The following is an 18,704-nucleotide window of genomic DNA, read 5'->3' on the forward strand; positions in this document are numbered from 1 at the left end:
TATCGGATTGAGTCCAAAACTTGTGGGACATCATAATACGGTGGGAGGAGTCATATTGGTGGCTTTTGAGTGAAATCCAATCTCTACAACTATGCAATACACCAACCACTCCATTTCAGAACGAACTTCGTACGAAGCTGAATTGTCCAATTTCATGGACCAATCGATATCGGATTGAGTCCAAAACTTGGGGAACATCAAAGCACGTTGGCAGGGGTCATTTGGGGGGTTTTCAGTGAAATCCAATCTCTACAACTATACAATACACCAACCACTCCATTTCATAACGAACTTCGTACGAACCTGAATTGGAGGGAGTTCATGGACCAATCGATATCTGATCGAGTCCAAAACTTGGGGAACATCATAGTACGGTGGCAGGAGTCATTGGTCAGTTTTGAGTGAAATCCAATCTCTGCAACCTTGCAATACATCAACCACTCCATTTCATAACGAACTTCGTACGAACCTGAATTGTCCAATTTCATGGACCCATCGATATCGGATTGAGTCCCAAACTTGGGGAACATCGTAATATGGTGGGAGAAGTCATTTGGTGTCTTTTGACTGAAATCCAATGGCTAAAACTATGCAATACACCAATCACTCCCTTTCAGAACGAACTTCGTACGAACTTGAATTGTCCAATTTCGTGGACCAATCGATATCGGATTGAGTCCAAAACTTGGAGAACATCATAGTACGGTGGGAGGAGTCATTTGTTGGGTTTGGGTGAAATCCAATCTCTACAACTATTCAATACACCAACCACTCCATTTCATAACGAACTTCGTACGAACCTGAATTGTCCAATTTCATGGACCAATCGATATCGGATTGACTCCAAAACTTGGGGAACATCATAATATGATGGGAGGAGTCATTTGGTGTCTTTTGAGTGAAATCCAATGGTTAAAACTATGCAATACACCAACCACTCCATTTTAGAACGAACTTCGTACGAACCTAAGTTGTCCAATTTCATGGACCAATCGATATCGGATTGAGTCCAAAACTTGGGGAACATCATAATATGGTGGCAGGCGTCATTTGGTGGGTTTTGAGTGAAATCCAATCTCTGCAACTTTGCAATACACCAACCACTCCATTTCATAACGAACTTCGTACGAACCTGAATTGTCCAATTTCATGGACCAATCGATATCGGATTGAGTCCAAAACTTGGGGAACATCATCATACGGTGGGAGGAGTCATTTGGTCGATTTTGAGTGAAATCCAATCTCTACAACTATGCAACCACCAACCACTCCATTTCAAAACGAACTTCGTACGAACTGGAATTGTCCAATTTCATGGACCAATCGATATCGGATTGTGTCCAAAAGCTGGGGATTATCATAATACGGTGGGAGGAGTCATTTCGTGGGTTTTGAGTGAAATCCAATCTCTACAACTATGCAATACAACAACCACTCCAGTTCATAACAAACTTCGTACGAACCTGAATTGCCCAATTTCATGTACCAATGGATATCGGATTGAGTCCAAAACTTGGGGATCATCATAATATGGTGGGAGGAGTCATTTGGTGTCTTTTGACTGAAATCCAATGGCTAAAACTATGCAGTACACCAACCACTCCATTTCAGATCGAACTTCGTTCGAACCTGAATTGTCCAATTTCGTGGACCAATCGATATCGGATTGAGTCCAAAACTTGGGGATCATCATAATACGGTGGGAGGAGTAATTTGGTGGGTTTTGAGTGAAATCCAATCTCTACGACTATGCAATACACCAGCCACTCCATTTCATAACTAACTTCGTGCGAACTTGAATTGTCTAATTTCATGGACCAATCGATATCGGATTGTGTCCAAAACATGGGGAACAACATAATATGATGGGAGGAGTCGTTTGGTGACTTTTGAGTGAAATCCAACGTCTAAAACTATGCAATACACTAACAACTCCACTTCAGAACGAATTTCGTACGAACCTGAATAGTCTAATTTCATGGACTAATCAATATCAGATTGAGTCCAAAACTTGGGGATCACGATAATACGGTGGGAGGAGTCATTTCGTGGGTTTTGAGTGAAATCCAATCTTTACAACTATGCAATACACCAACCACCCTATTTCTTAACGAACTTCGTACGAACATGAATTGTCCAATTTCGTGGACCAATCGATATCGGATTGAGTCCAAAACTTGGGGAACATCATAATATGGTGGCAGGAGTCATTTGGTGGTTTTTGAGTGAAATCCAATCTCTGCAACTTTACAATACACCGACCACTCCATTTCATAACGAACTTCGTACGAACCTGAATTGTCCAACTTCACGGACCCATCGATATCGGATTGAGTCCAAAACTTGGGGAACATCATAGTACGTTGGCGGAGTCATTTGTTGTCTTTTGACAGAAATCCAATGGCTAAAACTATGCAATACACCAACCACTCCATTTCAGAACGAGCTTCGTTCGAACCTGAATTGTCCAATTTCATGGACCAATCGATATAGGATTCAGTCCAAAACTTGGGGGACATCATAATACGGTGGGAGGAGTCATTTGGTGGCTTTTGAGTGAAATCCAATCTCTACAACTATGCAATACACCAACCACTCCATTTCATAACGAACTTCGTACGAACCTGAATTGTCCAATTTCATGGACCAATCGATATCTGATCGAGTCCAAAACTTGGGGAACATCATAGTACGGTGGCAGGAGTCATTTGGTCGGTTTTGAGTGAAATCCAATCTCTGCAACTTTGCAATACATCAATCACTCCATTTCATAACGAACTTCGTACGAACCTGGATTGTCCAATTTCATGGACCCATCGATATCGGATTGAGTCCCAAACTTGGGGAACATCGTAATATGGTGGGAGAAGTCATTTGGTGTCTTTTGACTGAAATCCAATGGCTAAAACTATGCAATACACCAATCACTCCTTTTCAGAACGAACTTCGTACGAACCTGAATTGTCCAATTTCGTGGACCAATCGATATCGGATTGAGTCCAAAACTTGGAGAACATCATAGTACGGTGGCAGGAGTCATTTGTTGGGTTTGGGTGAAATCCAATCTGTACAACTATTCAATACACCAACCACTCCATTTCATAACGAACTTCGTACGAACCTGAATTGTCCAATTTCCTGGACCAATCGATATCGGATTGACTCCAAAACTTGGGGAACATCATAATATGATGGGAGGAGTCATTTGGTGTCTTTTGAGTGAAATCCAATGGTTAAAACTATGCAATACACCAACCACTCCATTTTAGAACGAACTTCGTACGAACCTGAGTTGTCAAATTTCATGGACCAATCGATATCGGATTGGGTCCAAAACTTGGGGAACATCATAATATGGTGGCAGGCGTCATTTGGTGGGTTTTGAGAGAAATCCAATCTCTGCAACTTTGCAATACACCAACCACTCCATTTGATAACGAACTTCGTACGAACCTGAATTGTCCAATTTCATGGACCAATCGATATCGGATTGAGTCCAAAACTTGGGGAACATCATAATACGGTGGGAGGAGTCATTTGGTCGATTTCGAGTGAAATCCAATCTCTACAACTATGCAACCACCAACCACTCCATTTCAAAACGAACTTCCCACGAACCGGAATTGTCCAATTTCATGGACCAATCGATATCAGATTGAGTCCCAAACTTGGGGAACATCATAATATGATGGGAGAAGTCATTTGGAGTCTTTTGACTGAAATCCAATGGCTAAAACTATGCAATACACCGACCACTCCATTTTAGAACGAACTTCGTTCGAACCTGAATTGTCCAAGTTCATAGACCAATCGATATTGGATTGAGTCCAAAACTTGGGGATCATCATAATACGGTGGAAGGAGTCATTTCGTGGGTTTTGAGTGAAATCCAATCTCTACCACTATGCAATACACCAACCACTCCATCTCATAACGAACTTCGTATGAACCTGAATTGTCAAATTTCTTGGACCAATCGATATCTGATTGAATCCAAAACTTGAGGATCATCATAATACGGTGGGAGGAGTCATTTGGGGGGTTTTGAGTGAAATCCAATGGCTAAAAACTATGCAATACACCAACCACTCCATTTCAGAACGAACTTCGTACCAACACGAATTGTCTAATTTCATGGACCAATTGATATCTGATCGAGTCCAAAACTTGGGGAACATCATAGTACGGTGGCAGGAGTCATTCGGTCGGTTTTGAGTGAAATCCAATCTCTGCAACTTTGCAATACATCAATCACTCCGTTTCATAACGAACTTCGTATGAACTTGAATTGTCCAATTTCATAGACCCATCGATATCGGATTGAGTCCCAAACTTGGGGAACATCGTAATATGGTGGGAGAAGTCATTTGGTGTCTTTTGACCGAAATCCAATGGCTAAAACTATGCAATACACCAATCACTCCTTTTCAGAACGAACTTCATACGAACCTGAATTCTCCAATTTCGTGGACCAATCGATATCGGATTGAGTCCAAAACTTGGAGAACAACATAGTACGGTGGCAGGAGTCATTTGTTGGGTTTGGGTGAAATCCAATCTCTACAACTATTCAATACACCAACCACTCCATTTCATAACGAACTTCGTACGAACCTGAATTGTCCAATTTGATGGAACAATCGATATCGGATTGACTCCAAAACTTGGGGAACATCATAATATGATGGGAGGAGTCATTTGGTGTCTTTTGAGTGAAATCCAATGGTTAAAACTATGCAATACACCAACCACTCCATTTTAGAATGAACTTCGTACGAACCTGAGTTGTCCAATTTCATGGACCAATCGATATCGGATTGGGTCCAAAACTTGGGGAACATCACAATATGGTGGCAGGCGTCATTTGGTGGGTTTTGAGTGAAATCCAATCTCTGCAACTTTGCAATACATCAATCACTCCATTTCATAACGAACTTCGTACGAACCTGGATTGTCCAATTTCATGGACCCATCGATATCGATTGAGTCCCAAACTTGGGGAACATCATATATGGTGGGAGAAGTCATTTGGTGTCTTTGACGAAATCCATTGCTAAAACTATGCAATACACCAATCATTCCTTTTCAGAACGAACTTCATACGAACCTGAATTGCTCCAATTTCGTGGACCAATCGATATCGGATTGAGTCCAAAACTTGGAGAACATCATAGTACGGTGGCAGGAGTCATTTGTTGGGTTTGGGTGAAATCCAATCTCTACAACTATTCAATACACCAACCACTCCATTTCATAACGAACTTCGTACGAACTGAATTGTCCAATTTGATGGACCAATCGATATCGGATTGACTCCAAAACTTGGGGAACATCATAATATGATGGGAGGAGTCATTTGGTGTCTTTTGAGTGAAATCCAATGGTTAAAACTATGCAATACACCAACCACTCCATTTTAGAATGAACTTCGTACGAACCTGAGTTGTCCAATTTCATGGACCAATCGATATCGGATTGGGTCCAAAACTTGGGGAACATCACAATATGGTGGCAGGCGTCATTTGGTGGGTTTTGAGTGAAATCCAATCTCTGCAACTTTGCAATACACCAACCACTCCATTTGATAACGAACTTCGTACGAACCTGAATTGTCCAATTTCATGGACCAATCGATATCGGATTGAGTCCAAAACTTGGGGAACATCATAATACGGTGGGAGGAGTCATTTGGTCGATTTTGAGTGAAATCCAATCTCTACAACTATGCAACCACCAACCACTCCATTTCAAAACGAACTTCGTACGAGCCGGAATTGTCCAATTTCATGGACCAATCGATATCGGATTGTGTCCAAAAGCTGGGGATCATCATAATACGGTGGGACGAGTCATTTCGTGTGTTTTGAGTGAAATCCAATCTCTACAACTATGCAATACACCAACCACTCCAGTTCATAACGAACTTCGTACGAACCTGAATTGCCCAATTTCATGTACCAATGGATATCGGATGGACTCCAAAACTTGGGGATCATCATAATATGGTGGGAGGAGTCATTTGGTGTCTTTTGCCTGAAATCCAATGGCTAAAACTATGCAGTACACCAACCACTCCATTTCAGATCGAACTTCGTTCGAACCTGAATTGTCCAATTAAATGGACCAATCGATATCGGATTGAGTCCAAAACTTGGGGAACATCATAGTACGGTGGCAGGAGTCATTTGGTGGGTTTTGTGTGAAATCCAATCTCTACAACTATGCAATACACCAACCACTCCGTTTCATAACGAACTTCGTACGAACCTGAATTGTCCAATTTCATGGAGCAAATCGATATCAGATTGAGTCCCAAACTTGGGGAACATCATAATATGATGGGAGAAGTCATTTGGCGTCTTTTGACTGAAATCCAATGGCTAAAACTATGCAATACACCGACCACTCCATTTTAGAACGAACTTCGTTCGAACCTGAATTGTCCAAGTTCATAGACCAATCGATATTGGATTGAGTCCAAAACTTGGGGATCATCATAATACGGTGGAAGGAGTCATTTCGTGGGTTTTGAGTGAAATCCAATCTCTACCACTATGCAATACACCAACCACTCCATCTCATAACGAACTTCGTATGAACCTGAATTGTCAAATTTCTCGGACCAATCGATATCTGATTGAGTCCAAAACTTGAGGATCATCATAATACGGTGGGAGGAGTCATTTGGGGGGTTTTGAGTGAAATCCAATGGCTAAAAACTATGCAATACACCAACCACTCCATTTCAGAACGAACTTCGTACCAACATGAATTGTCTAATTTCATGGACCAATTGATATCTGATCGAGTCCAAAACTTGGGGAACATCATAGTACGGTGGCAGGAGTCATTCGGTCGGTTTTGAGTGAAATCCAATCTCTGCAACTTTGCAATACATCAATCACTCCATTTCATAACGAACTTCGTACGAACTTGAATTGTACAATTTTATGGACCCATCGATATCGGATTGAGTCCCAAACTTGGGGAACATCGTAATATGGTGGGAGAAGTCATTTGGTGTCTTTTGACTGAAATCCAATGGCTAAAACTATGCAATACACCAATCACTCCTTTTCAGAACGAACTTCATACGAACCTGAATTCTCCAATTTCGTGGACCAATCGATATCGGATTGAGTCCAAAACTTAGAGAACAACATAGTACGGTGGCAGGAGTCATTTGTTGGGTTTGGGTGAAATCCAATCTCTACAACTATTCAATACACCAACCACTCCATTTCATAACGAACTTCGTACGAACCTGAATTGTCCAATTTGATGGACCAATCGATATCGGATTGACTCCAAAACTTGGGGAACATCATAATATGATGGGAGGAGTCATTTGGTGTCTTTTGAGTGAATCCAATGGTTAAAACTATGCAATACACCAACCACTCCATTTTAGAATGAACTTCGTACGAGCCTGAGTTGTCCAATTTCATGGACCAATCGATATCGGATTGGGTCCAAAACTTGGGGAACATCATAATATGGTGGCAGGCGTCATTTGGTGGGTTTTGATTGAAATCCAATCTCTGCAACTTTGCAATACACCAACCACTCAATTTGATAACGAACTTCGTACGAACCTGAATTGTCCAATTTCATGGACCAATCGATATCGGATTGAGTCCAAAACTTGGGGAACATCATAATACGGTGGGAGGAGTCATTTGGTCGATTTTGAGTGAAATCCAATCTCTACAACTATGCAACCACCAACCACTCCATTTCAAAACGAACTTCGTACGAACCGGAATTGTCCAATTTCATGGATCAATCGATATCGGATTGTGTCCAAAAGCTGGGGATCATCATAATACGGTGGGATGAGTCATTTCGTGGGTTTTGAGTGAAATCCAATCTATACAACTATGCAATACACCAACCACTCCAGTTCATAACGAACTTCGTACGAACCTGAATTGCCCAATTTCATGTACCAATGGATATCGGATGGAGTCCAAAACTTGGGGATCATCATAATATGGTGGGAGGAGTCATTTGGTGTCTTTTGACTGAAATCCAATGGCTAAAACTATGCAGTACACCAACCACCCCATTTCAGATCGAACTTCGTTCGAACCTGAATTGTCCAATTAAATGGACCAATCGATATCGGATTGAGTCCAAAACTTGGGGAACATCATTGTACGGTGGCAGGAGTCATTTGGTGGGTTTTGTGTGAAATCCAATCTCTACAACTATGCAATACACCAACCACTCCGTTTCATAATGAACTTCGTATGAACCTGAATTGTCCAATTTCATGGAGCAAATCGATATCGGATTGAGTCCCAAACTTGGGGAACATCATAATATGATGGGAGAAGTCATTTGGCGTCTTTTGACTGAAATCCAATGGCTAAAACCATGCAATACACCGACCACTCCATTTCAGAACGAACTTCGTTCGAACCTGAATTGTCCAAGTTCATAGACCAATCGATATTGGATTGAGTCCAAAACTTGGGGATCATCATAATACGGTGGAAGGAGTCATTTCGTGGGTTTTGAGTGAAATCCAATCTCTACCACTATGCAATACACCAACCACACCATCTCATAACGAACTTCGTTCGAACCTGAATTGTCAAATTTCTTGGACCAATCGATATCGGATTGAGTCCAAAACTTGAGGATCATCATAATACGGTGGGAGGAGTCATTTGGTGGGTTTTGTGTGAAATCCAATGGCTAAAAACTATGCAATACACCGACCACTCCATTTCAGAACGAACTTCGTACCAACATGAATTGTCTAATTTCATGGACCAATCGATATCGGATTGAGTCCAAAACTTGGGGAACATCATAATACGATGGGAGGAGTCATTTGGTGGGTTTTGAGTGAAATCCAATCTCTACAACTATGCAATACACCAACCACTCTGTTTCATAATGAACTTCATACGAACCTGAATTGTCCAATTTCAGGGACCAATCGATATCGGATTGAGTTGAAAACATGGGCAACATCGTAATATGATGGGAGCAGTCAATTGGTGTCTTTTGACTGAAATCCAATCTCTACAACTATGCAATACCTCAACTACTCCATTTCATAACGAACTTCGTACGAACCTGAATTGTCCAATTTCATGCAACAATCGATATCGGATTGAGTCCAAAACTTGGGGAACATCATAATATGATGGGAGAAGTCATTTGGCGTCTTTTGACTGAAATCCAATGGCTAAAACTATGCAATACACCAACCACTCCATTTCAGAGCGAACTTCGTTCAAACCTGAATTGTCCAACTTCATGGACCAATCGATATTGGATTGAGTCCAAAACTTGGGGATCATCATAATACGGTGGGAGGAGGCATTTGGTGGGTTTTGAGTGAAATCCAATGGCTAAAAACTATGCAATACACCAACCACTCCATTTCAGAACGAACTTCGTGCCAACATGAATTGTCCAATTTCATGGACCACTCGATATCGGATTGAGTCCAAAACTTGGGGAAAAGCATAATACGGTGGGAGGAGTCATTTGGTGGGTTTTGAGTGAAATCCAATCTCTACAACTATGCAATACACCAACCACTCCGTTTCATAATGAAATTCATACGAACCTGAATTGTCCAATTTCAGGGACCAATCGATATCGGATTGAGTCGAAAACATGGGCAACATCGTAATATGATGGGAGCAGTCATTTGGTGTCTTTTGACTGAAATCCAATCTCTACAACTACTCCATTTCATAACGAACTTCGTACGAACCTGAATTGTCCAATTTCATGCAACAATCGATATCGGATTGAGTCCAAAACTTGGGGAACATCATAATACGGTGGGAGGAGTCATTTGGTTGATTTTGAGTGAAATCCAATCTCTACAACTATGCAACCACCAACCACTCCATTTCAAAACGAACTTCGTACGAACCGGAATTGTCCAATTCCATGGACCAATCGATATCGAATTGAGTCCAAAAGTTGGGGATCATCATAATACGGTGGGAGGAGTCATTTTGTGGGTTTTGAGTGAAATCCAATCTCCACAACTATGCAATACACCAACCACTCCATTTCATAACGAACTTCGTACGAACCTGAATTGCCCAATTTCATGTAAAAATGGATATCGGATTGAGTCCAAAACTTGGGGATCATCATAATACGGTGGGAGGAGTCATTTGGTGTCTTTTGACTGAAATCCAATGGCTAAAACTCTGCAGCACACCAACCACTCCATTTGAGATCGAACTTCGTTCGGACCTGAATTGTCCAATTAAATGGACCAATCGATATCGGATTGAGTCCAAAACTTGGGGAACATCATAGTACGGTGGCAGGAGTCATTTGGTGGGTTTTGTGTGAAATCCAATCTCTACAACTATGCAATACTCCAACCACTCTGTTTCATAACGAACTTCATACGAACCTGAATTGTCCAATTTCATGGAGCAAATGATATCGGATTGAGTCCCAAACTTGGGTAACATCATAATATGATGGGAGAAGTCATTTGGCGTCTTTTGACAGAAATCCAATGGCTAAAACTATGCAATACACCAACCACTCCATTTCAGAACGAACTTCGTTCAAACCTGAATTGTCCAACTTCATGGACCAATCGATATTGGATTGAGTCCAACACTTGGGGATCATCATAATACGGTGGGAGGAGTCATTTGGTGGGTTTTGAGTGAAATCCAACGGCAAAAAACTATGCAATACACCAACCACTCCATTTCTGAACGAACTTCGTACGAACATGAATTGTCCAATTTCATGGACCAATCGATATCGGATTGAGTCCAAAACTTGGGGAACATCATAATACGGTGGGAGGAGTCGTTTGGTGGGTTTTGAGTGAAATCCAATCTCTACAACTATGCAATACACCAACCACTCCATTTCATAATGAACTTCATACGAACCTGAATTGTCAAATTTCCGGGACCAATCGATATCGGATTAAGTACAAAACATGGGGAACATCGTAATATGATGGGAGAAGTCATTTGGTGTCTTTTGACTGAAATCCAATCTCTACAACTACGCAAGACACGAACCACTCCATTTCATAGCGAACTTCGTACGAACCTGAATTATCCAATTTCATGGACCAATCGATATCGGCTTGAGTCCAAAACATGGGGAACATCATAATATGATGGGAGGAGTCACTTGGTGACTTTTGAGTGAAATCCAATGGCTAAAACTACGCAATACACTAACCACTCCATTTCAGAATAAACTTCGTTCAAACCTGAATTGTCCAATTTCATGGACCAATCGATATCGGATTGAGTCCAAAACTTCGGGATCATCATAATACGGTGGGAGGAGTGATTTGGTGGGTTTTGAGTGAAATCCAACAGCTACAACTATGCAATACACCAACCACTCCATTTCATAACGAACTTCGTACATACCTGAATTGTCCAATTTTGTGTACCAATCGATATCAGATTGAGCGCAAAACTTAGGGAACATAATAATATGATGGGAGGAGTCATTTGGTGACTTTTGAGTGAAATCCAATGGCTAAAACTATGCAATACACTAACCACTCCATTTTAGAACGAACTTCGTACGAACCTGAATTGTCCAATTTCATGGACCAATCGATATCAGATTGAGCCCACAACTTGGGGAACATCATAACACGGCGGGAGGAGTCATTTAGTGGGTTTTGAGTGAAATCCAATCTCTACAACTATGCAATACACCAAGCACTCCATTTCAGAACGAACTTCGTACGAACCGGAATTGTCCAATTTCATGTACCAATCGATATCGGATTGAGTCCAAAACTTAGGGAACATCATAATATTATGGGAGGAGTCATTTGGTGACTTTTGAGTGAAATCCAATGGCTAAAACTATGCAATAAACTAACCACTCCATTTCCGAACGAACTTCGTACGAACCTGAATTGTCCAATTTTACGGACCAATTGATATCGGATTGGGTCCAAAGCGTGGGGAACATCATTATACGGTGGGATGAGTCATTTAGTGGGTTTTGAGTGAAATCCAATCTCTACAACTATGCAATACACCAACCACTGCATTTCATAATGAACTTCGTACGAACATGAATTGTCCAATTTCATGGACCAGTCGATATCGGATTGAGTCCAAAACTTGGGGAATACCATAATATGATGGGAGGAGTCATTTAGTTGGTTTTGAGTGAAATCCAATTTCTACAACTATGCAATACACCAACCACTCTATTTCATAACGAACTTCGTACATACCTGAATTGTCCAATTTCGTGTACCAATCGATATCGGATTGAGCCCAAAACTTGGGGAACATCATAAAATAATGGGAGGAGTCATTTGGTGACTTTTGAGTGAAATCCAATGGCTAAAACTGTGCAATACACTAACCGCTCCATTTCAGAACGAACTTCATACGAACCTGAATTGTCCAATTTCATGGACCAATCGATAACGGATTGAGTCCACAACTTGGGGAACATCATAACACGGTGGGAACAGCCATTTGGTGGCTTTTGAGTGAAATCCAATCTCTACAACTATGCAATACACCAACCACTCTATTTCATAACAAACTTCGTACATACCTGAATTGTCCAATTTCGTGTACCAATCGATATCGGATTGAGCCCAAAACTTAGGGAACATCATAAAATGATGGGAGGAGTCATTTGGTGACTTTTGAGTGAAATCCAATGGCTAAAACTATGCAATACACTAACCACTCCATTTCAGAACGAACTTCATACGAACCTGAATTGTCCAATTTCATGGACCAATCGATATCGGATTGAGTCCACAAGTTGGGGAACATCATAACACGGTGGGAAGAGCCATTTGGTGGCTTTTTAGTGAAATCCAATCTCTACAACTATGCAATACACCAACCACTCTATTTCATAACGAACTTCGTACATACCTGAATTGTCCAATTTCGTGTACCAATCGATATCGGATTGAGCCCAAAACTTAGGGAACATCATAAAATGATGGGAGGAGTCATTTGTTGACTTTTGAGTGAAATCCAATGGCTAAAACTATGCAATACACTAACCACTCCATTTCAGAACGAACTTCATACGAACATGAATGGTCCAATTTCATGGACCAATCGATATCGGATTGAGTCCAAAACTTGGGGAACACCATAATATGATGGGAGGAGTCATTTGGTGGGTTTTGAGTGAAATCCAATCTCTACAACTATGCAATACACCAACCACCCCATTTCATAACGAAGTTCGTACGAACCGAAATTGTCCAATTTCATGGACCAATCGATATCGGATTGAGTGCAAAACTTGGGGATCATCATAATACGGTGGGAGGAGTCATTTGGTGGGTTTTGAGTGAAATCCAATCTCTACAACTATGCAATATCCCAACCACTCTATTTCATAACGAACTTCGTACATACATGAATTGTCCAATTTCGTGTACCAATCGATATCGGATTGAGCCCAAAACTTGGGGAACACGATAATATGATGGGAGGAGTCATTTGGTGTCTTTTGACTGAAATCCAATGGCTAAAACTATGCAGTACACCAACCACTCCATTTCAGAACGAACTTCGTACGAACCTGAATTGTCCAATTTCATGGACCAATCGATATCGGATTGAGTCCAAAACTTGGGGAACATCACAATACGGTGGAAGGAGTCATTTGGTGGGTTTTGAGTGAAATCCAATCTCTAGAACTATGCATACACCAACCACTCCATTTCAAAACGAACTTCGTACGAATTGGAATTGCCCAATTTCGTGGACCAATCGATATCGGATTGAGTCCGAAACTTGGGGATCATCATAATACGGTGGGAGGAGTCATTTGGTGGGTTTTGAGTGAAATCCAAGGTCTACAACTATGCAATACACCAACCACTCTATTTCATAACGAACTTCGTACATACATGAATTGTCCAATTTCGTGTACCAATCGATATCGGATTGAGCCCAAAAGTTAGGGAACATCATAATATGATGGGAGGAGTCATTTGGTGACTTTCGAGTGAAATCCAATGGCTAAAACTATGTAATACACTAACCACTCCATTTCAGAACGAACTTCGTACGAACGTGAATTGTCCAATTTCATGGACCAATCAATATCGGATTGAGTCCAAAACTTGGGGAACACGATAATATGATGGGAGGAGTCATTTGGTGTCTTTTGACTGAAATCCAATGGCTAAAACTATGCAATACACCAACCACTCCATTTCAGAACCAACTTCGTACGAACCTGAATTGTCCAATTTAATGGACCAATCGATATCGGATTGAGTCCAAAACTTGGGGACCATCATAACACGGTGGGAGGAGTCATTTGGTGGGTTTTGAGTAAAATCCAATCTCTACAACTATGCAGACACCAACGACTCCTTTCAAAACGAACTTTGTACGAACCGGAATTGTCCATTTTATGGACCAATCGATATCGGATTGAGTCCAAAACTTTAGGGAACATCATATATGATGGGAGGAGTCATTTGGTGTCTTTGGACTGAAAATCCAATGCTGAAACTATGCAATACACCAACCACTCCATTTCCGAACGAACTTCGTACGAACCTGAATTGTCCAATTTCAAGGACCAATCGATATCGGATGGAATCCAAAACTTGGGGAACATCATAATATGATGGGAGGAGTCATTTGGTGTCTTGTGAGTGAAATTCAATGGCTAAAACTATGCAATACACCAACCACTCCATTTCAAAACGAACTTCGTACGAACCTGAATTGTCCAATTTCAGGGACCAATCGATATCGGATTGAGTTCAAAACGTGGGGAGCATCATACTATGGTGGGTGGAGTCATTTGGTGGCTTTTGAGTGAAATTCGATGGGTAAAACTTTGCAATACACCAACCACACCATTTCATAACGCACTTCGTACGAACCTGTATTGTCCAATTTCGCGCACTTCATAATACGGTTTGAGGAGTCATTTCTTGGGTTTTGAGTGAAATCCAGTCTCTACAACTATGCAATACACCAACACTCCATTTCATAACGAGCTTCGTACGAACCTGAATTGTCCAATTTCATGGACCAATCGATATCGGATTGAGTCCAAAACATGGGGATCATCATAATACGGTGTGAGGAGTCATTTGGTGGGTTTTGATTGAAATCCAATCTCTAAACTATGCAATACACTAACCACTCCATTTCATAACGAACTCCGTACGAACCTGAATTGTCTAAATTCATGGACCAATCGATATCGGATTGAGTCCAAAACTTGGGGAACATCATAACATGATGGGGGGGGGGTCATTTTTTGTCTTTTGAGTGAAATCCAATAGCTAAAACTATGCAATACACCAACCACTCCCTTACAGAACGAACTTCGTTTGAATCTGAATTGTCCAATTTCATGGACCAATCGATATCGGATAGAGACCAAAACGTGGGGAGCAACATACTTTGGTGGGTGGAGTCATTTGGTGGCTTTTGAGTGAAATACAATGGCTAACACTATGCAGTACACTAACCACTCCATTTCAGAATGAACTTCGTACGAACATGAATTGTCCAATTTCATGGACCAATCGATATCGGATTGAGTCTAAAACTTGGGGAATATCATAACACGGTGGGGGGAGTCATTTGGTGGCTTTTGAGTGAAATCCAATCTCTACAACTGTGCAATACACCAACCACTCCATTTCAGAACGAACTTCGGACGAACCAGAATTGTCCAATTTCATGGACCAATCGATATCGGATTGAGTCCAAGACTTGGGGAACATCATAATATGGTGGGAGGAGTCATTTGGTGGGTTTTGAGTGAAATCCAATTTCCACAACTATGCAATGCACCAACCACTCCATTTCATAACGAACTTCGTACGAACCTGAATTGTTCAATTTCACGGGCCAAAACATGGGGAACATCGTAATATGGTGGGACGAGTCATTTGGTGGGTTTTGATGACATCCAATCTCTACAACTATGCAATACCCCAGCCACTTCATTTCATAACGAACTTCGTACGAACTTGAATTGTCCAATTTGATGGACGAATCGATATTGGATTGAGTCCAAAACTTGGGGAACGTCATAATACGGTGGGGGGAGTAATTTTGAGGGTTTTGAGTGAAATCCAATCTCTACAACTATGCAATACACCAACCACTCCATTTCATAACGAATTTCGTACAGACCTGAATTGTCCAATGTTGAGCCTATTCTTAACAACTAAAATGTGTTATTAAAAACAGCAACTTTAATTCTCGCAAGTGCATGAACCGTTTATAGTATAGCTTATGTAAATACGAGGTCGATCCCACGGAGGATGGTAACTTGGTTCCAAGTTAAATTACTTAGAATGCTAGAAAAAACAAAGAACAAAGAAACTGACTAACTAGCTAAAGGCAGGGTCGAATTCAACAATGCCTCTTGCTAATTACTCAAGGTCTAGGAAAGAATCCTAGCACCACACACGCACTCGAAATGGGGGGGTTTTGTTGTTGAAATGAAAACAAGAAAGTGAAATGAAAGTGCTCGAAAGTAAACACTGGCAGCAATCAACAAGTTGTGAAACAATGATTGAGAGGTGTTAGAGCCTTGGAATCCACCACTAGTTTTCCTATCCAAGCTATGAATGCATAGAAATTGACTCAAGCTTCATCAACAATAGATCATCGCATACAAGCCTATGCTATCTAGGTGCAGGATGCATGATTCTCCTAAGGCATGTGATTATGCATGGTATCTACACAACACGTGATCTCTAATGTGCAACCTAAGCATGGTATCTACTTAGAATAAAGCATACAAGAGTCATTAAGCTCCTTGAGAATATGATAATCACACAAGTCCTAGAACATGGTATCTGTCCTAGTCAACCTATGGTTATTAACCCCTTGAATGATTCTTAGGCCATTCATGTGTTGCTTGTGAAAGGAGAGTAGAATTAGTGAATCTAAACCCCTTCCCAACCTGTGCTAGATGCATAAAATCCTAGTTAGCTACTCCAAGAAAACATACATCAAGCACATAATAAACTGAAGATTAACAACTTGATAATAAAAGCAAGGAATCAATTAACCATAAAATCATCCATAACATTGAATATTCATGACTAGGGCTTCATCCTAAGCCCTAACTAAATGGATTAGTTAGACATAACTATGAATACAGAAAATAAGAAATACATAGATAGGATAAAGAGAGGAGAAGAACTAGTGATGGCAGCAAGGAAGTTCCCAGGACAGCTCCAAGCTCCCTTCTCTCTTTGTGGTGAATCTGAATGTGTGTATGAGAGTAATGGATGAAGTGAATGTGTCTGTCTCCTCTCCCCCCTTGAATGAGTGTGCAACTCTCTATTTATAGAGTGCAATTTCGTGCGCCCCCTTGGCTGGTGAAGCACACATCTTTTAGCTGCTCCCAACTGCTCCAGCTGCCCATACTTGCCAACTGCTCCAGCTGACAAATACATGCTTTGGTATGGTTTCTCTATGGAAAGCTTGACTTTTGTTCATCTTTATGAGCTTCTGAGCTGATTTGACTCCCATGTGTAGCTGCCCATGTGTAGCACATGGCTCTAGGGATGTAGCCACATTAAATGTGATGGCAGCCAACATGACATTTCTGTGAACTTGGTTCAGTCTTTGACGTGTTGAGGGCTCCAGATTTATCCAATCGGGCTGAAATTTGGATATGTTATAATTGACACCTATTGGAACAACGTTTATGAAGAATGTCTCCTCATCCGACCTGTGTAAGTTACTGAAATGCGGCCTGCAAGATGACCTACGAAACTGGACTGACAAGGAGTGTGGCACAAATTGGTTTTGTCTTTAAGCTCATATTCCTCTTGCGCCACTCAGCCCTTAACATGCATGAATTGTATCAAATGTCATCCCCTTGCTGTCTTAACCTACAAAGCACGCAAACACAGGTAAGAGACTCAAAATAAAGAGAAGTTAACAAAATTACTAAGGAAAGAAGGCATGCACATGTGTGAAATTATGAGCTTATCAAATACCCCCAAACTTAGATTGTGCTAGTCCTCGAGCAAAACAAAATAAAACTACAACTTAGGAAACAGGAAATAAGCAACTAGCCTTCCAAACAATATCCTCAAAGAATCACCAACGTATATGGTCCCAAAGAAACACAACAATCACAATCTAAGTTCCACACATGATTCAAAGGTAACCAAAGCTCACAATGACATCCTTAAGTGTAGTGTGTGAATTCCGAATCAGTACAACACCTGCAACTCAGATAAGTACATGCGCACACACTTAGAGCAAAATCAAGAATTCCGAACCCCATAAGCTCATTATCAAATCAGCTCTCCACAGTAATACCATACAATACCAAGGATCAAAAGGACTTTGCAAGGGTTGTAATGAGGATTAGGGTAGTGGTTGAATGGGAGAGGGGATATGGATATATAACAACATCTTGAGCACAACTAAAGCATAGGTAAGAGCATGAGAGATTACTGAACTTTGCAACAAGCAAGGAACACATACATGAGCATATTTTCAACATAATTTCAGCACCTTCATATCTGTTTATTTGGCCTAATTTTGTGGCTCTTTACCCTAGATAACCATGATCTTCTCCTTTATAACACCCTAGGGCAGTGACTACATTGGTCACACTTCATTACCTCTTTTGATTAGTTACCAATACCCCCAAACTTATTTCTTTTCAACACTTGGGTTATGGCACTAATGATTCACTTTTGCTCCAAAAACCTT

This window comes from Prunus persica, chromosome G3 (assembly GCF_000346465.2).
Source record: "Prunus persica cultivar Lovell chromosome G3, Prunus_persica_NCBIv2, whole genome shotgun sequence".
In the NCBI taxonomy this organism is placed as follows: Eukaryota; Viridiplantae; Streptophyta; class Magnoliopsida; order Rosales; family Rosaceae; genus Prunus; species Prunus persica.